Raw genomic sequence first — 4,548 nt, 5'->3', positions numbered from 1 at the left:
AATACGTTTCGCGCCAAGCCCGATGTGGCTCTCGCGATCTACCATCTCTACCCGATCCGCGAATCAAATTTTGCTAGAGTAGTGGTGCGGTGGTACGTTGGACGTTTAAAAATTTAAATTGACGCATTTCTTTCTTCTCTCGTTTCTTCGCTCGTCGAAGAATGTCCGGCGATGTGCAGCCAAGGAAACGGAAGGAGAAACGACGTAAGAGAGGTAAAAATGAGCACTTTCGCAACGCGATATTTTTAGCGATTTCCTTTATTTTTATCCCTACTGTCGCCTTGCGTCTTACGTTACTCGGCGATCCCTTTTCGCTCGCGTACAATTATTCAATTCCAATCCGGAACGTTCGGAAGAATAATGCTCTTTCGATCCTCTTTCGATCCTCTTTCGATCCTCTTTCGATCCTCTTTCGACGATCCTCTGTCAAGTTCCAAAAATATCCGCAGCTTGTCAGTCTGTGTCAGCCATTGGCCTCGAGCTCGCCGGCCTAGCCGTCTTTCGTTTAGAATTGCGCGACCGATCAAATCCAAATTATCTCCAAGAGTAACTGCAATTTATTTACGTGCCTGTTAGATAACCAATGGATAGCGAGTAAAGTCTCGGTTGACCCAAGAAAATTTGGCATTCCAATTGGAAAATGTGAATTTTAGCAGCTCCCTACCGCGCTCGAGAGTCAACCTACCCCTATCTTTAGCTCATAAAAATAGACGAAACTGTATTATCCAGCCCAAAAGCATATCTCGCTTGTTCAGCTATATCTCTCATTTCTCCATTATATATAGATTCGAGCTATATTCTTTTTCTTTCATTTCAATCTCGATAACATCTCTATTGAAATACTTGGAAAATACTGCACAATCAAGTTTATACATAAAATTTATGACATTTAGATGACGAGGATACCGGTACGCCACCACCTATTTTGATCAACCCAGCTGATACTTGTGCCGAGAATGTCACTATTCATATTTATAAAGAGAGCAGCACGGGTGGACATTGGTGTGCACGAATTATATTTTTCCTTTTATTGGCTCTTCTCGCAGGATTAATTGGTATAATAATCTTCGAGCATAGAGGGACTACAGATGGTAAATCACTTTTTCGACACGCGTACGCACAGCGCTAACTATAAAACTATAAAACTTGAGAAAAGACTGCTAAAAGTGTTGCATTTTCTATGTACCGTTTAAGTTGATACGCCGATAACATCGTCACGTTGGGCAAGTATATTTGAAGGCTGGGTAGATGATTCACCGCTTAATCATGATGCATCCTATGAGCCAGAAGAAAATTTACAACTAAGCGAAGAAGCGGAGGAGGAAGAAGAGAAAGTTGAGGAGGAAGATGACAGTATAGAACAAGACGCAGAAGGAATTGACGACGAAGAAGAAGCAGAGGAGGAGGAAGGAGTTGAGGAGGAGGAGGAGGAAGGAGATGAGGAGGAGGAGGAGGAAGGAGATCAGGAGGAGGAGGAGGAGGAGGACGAGGGTGATGAGATAGATGGTGCGTGAATTGTGATATGTTGTAAAAAATTGTACATTTCTTTTGTCAAAATAATATCTTTAGAGGATCGAGTTGACGAAGAAAATGATGACGACGACGATGTACGAGCACTCGATGGCACATTGGAAGAAGTTGACGAGACCAATGAGAACGAAGATGCAGACAGGGAAAATAATATTGATGAATTTAGCACAGAGGCAGCTGACGATTCTGCAGAAGAGAAGAATGATGATGTATTTGAGCAATTCCCACGTGTACCTGGTGTTAATGAGATTGATGATAACAGTGCTGAGCCTCTAGAAGAGGTACATATACGTATTATTTTTCCTTTCATCATCTTTCAACATTGATTACTTGGTTGTTATTTCAGCTAGAAGGTGAAGAAGCTGAAGAAGAAAATTTAGATGATGCAGATAGTGAATCCGAGGAAGAACAAGTTGAAGAAGAACCTACCAGTGGTAAGGAGAATCATAGTCTATAACAAAAGATACATTAACGATACTTTTCAATAAATATATACATATACGTGTATACGATCCTCCATGCTCCTATTTCGTTTTATTTTTCATAGTATATAAGCCAATTATCTATTCTTATATAAGTATAAACTAGTACAATATACATATGAATAAAACATCAACATCGTATACATTGGCTTTGTATTAATCATGGTATTTTCTTATAATAAAAAGGGTAGCAATCAGAAATAACGTATGGTGGTTGCAGTGGCTGTCAAGTTCGGGGTCGGTGTTGCACTTGTTGTCGCTGCTCATTTTGTTCTCGTTAGACGATGGAATAACGGTAAATTTTTACAAACTACTTTATGTCAGCACATTTCTTATAGTTATACGATGCATATTAAAAAGAAGCCTAGGAAGACTTCTTTCTATGTCATAACGTGTGAATTATATGTTGAAATAATTACTACGTTATTATATTTGCAATTTTACAGGTAAGTAAGTTTCTTCATGTAGACATTATTTCTTAGCATTCAAATATTATATATCTTCAAACATATTTTGCATGTTTTGCATTCAAGGACAAATTTTGAATTAATAAACGGCTATATTATATATGTATATTGTGTAACCATTATACATCATCATTTATAACATGCAATATCGATCAATTTTTTAGTTGATATTGGTACTTTTCGTTCTCCGCATGATACAACCGACATACCTGACTTATCAAGACGTGATACAATAATTTCACCTCCTCATCTTAAGCAAGTAATTAAGTCTATTGAGAACGTTGAAAATAAAACACCTCTACAAGTACAAGTGAAAAATTATCAAGATTTAAGATCCAAATATAATAAGTTGCAAGAAGAAAATACTTCTTTAACTGACTTGACGAAACTAATTCCACAAGATGAAGCAGCGCAAGTGACAGAAAGATGGTCAGCTCGCAGCACAACTAAAGAAGAAGGTGCGGTGTTAATATATTAATTATCATCGATAGCTTTCTCCATGTATGTTTTCTTGAATTGATGAATCTCTTGTTGAAAAATTATACAACCGATTCGTTTATACTTTTTTCATTGTAGAAGTCAATATTAAACATGGCCAATCTAAGATATCATCTGAGGAAGAAGAAGAAGAGGAAGAGGAGGAGGAGGAGGAGGAGGAGGAAGATTATGAATTAGAAACGTCAGAAGGCGAACGTATTTCTGGAATAGAAGAATATGATGGAAAACGGATAAGGGTGAAAGATGAAGAAGGAGATGAGGAGGAGGAGATCGAAAACGTTGACGATTTAGAATTAATAGCTAAACTTGATGCAAAATATGGAAAATTACCTACCCCACAAGATAGTGAAGTTGAAGAAGAAGAAGAGGAGGAGGAAGAGGAAGAGGAAGAGGAAGAGGAAGAGGAGGAGGAGGAGGAGGAGGAGGAGGAGGAGGAGGTGATGGAAGAGGAAGGGAAGCATGATAAGATGCCACCATGGAAACGTAAATAACATATATTATTATCCTTTTTTATCTTCATGATAAAACAATTTTTTGTTAAATATTTATTAGAACTTTACATGTATTATGATTCTATAAAATACTTTGTTGTCATCGTCATTACAAGATTAAACACATTACCATTTCCCAGTTATAAATACGTAAAATTTGATATGTGAGAATTAATTAAAATGAGCATGGAGGATCTTAAACACAGAGTAATCCTTCTTAATTTACAAACATAATTTAACATATTTAAAAAATTAATTAAAAATTACTTTTTCGTATACACATCATAATACATACATATTTAAATACAGCACCATTTTTCGCGAAATTTATTACTTGCCATAAACAGGTATTAAAGACTTGAAGCATTCACATGCGGAACATCAAGCAAGAAGATCCACTCGACAGACAGGAATGGAGACTAAACAAATGGATAGTAGACAACCTCAAAGTGGAGAAAAAGCTTATGACTTTAGTAACAATATTTCAAATGTAGATGATGTAATCGCATACGAAGAAAACAATTCTGCAGACTCTCAGATTGACAAAGAGTTTTACAATTAGAGTATATATGTTTTTGCAACAATAATTTTGACAAATATACCTCTTCTTTCTTCGTGTTGAAGCTATTCTCTCGTCAAACGGTATTATGTTTATATCGGAAATATGCGATCCACAATTTTTTAATATTACAATATTATGTAGCAAAATTATAATCTTTATTCTCTTTCATCTTTAATTTATTTTTAACCCAAATATTTATACTTTTGTTTCATTGATTGTAGGAACACAAAATAGATGTTTTTATAAAATATGTAATCACAAAACTTATTTTTAAACAAAAAAAAATCAAATACGATAAAGCAAATTATAACGATGTATAACGAGGCGCCTAGTTATTAATATATTCCTATCTCGAAAAGGTTAAAAGAGATATTAAATGTCAGTGTTTTTTTGACCATACCTGGTATCTTTAATACAGAAAATTTATTGCGAAAAATATTACCTCAGCCAGGGTTTGAACCTCCCTACACCCTAGGCGGGCGTCTCACCAATTCAACCACCGAGGAACATATATATAT

The sequence above is a fragment of the Vollenhovia emeryi genome, unplaced genomic scaffold (genome assembly GCF_000949405.1).
Source record: "Vollenhovia emeryi isolate VEMERY1.0 unplaced genomic scaffold, V.emery_V1.0 DF939145.1, whole genome shotgun sequence".
NCBI lineage: Eukaryota > Metazoa > Arthropoda > Insecta > Hymenoptera > Formicidae > Vollenhovia > Vollenhovia emeryi.
Note: the sequence above shows the minus strand (reverse complement) of the source record.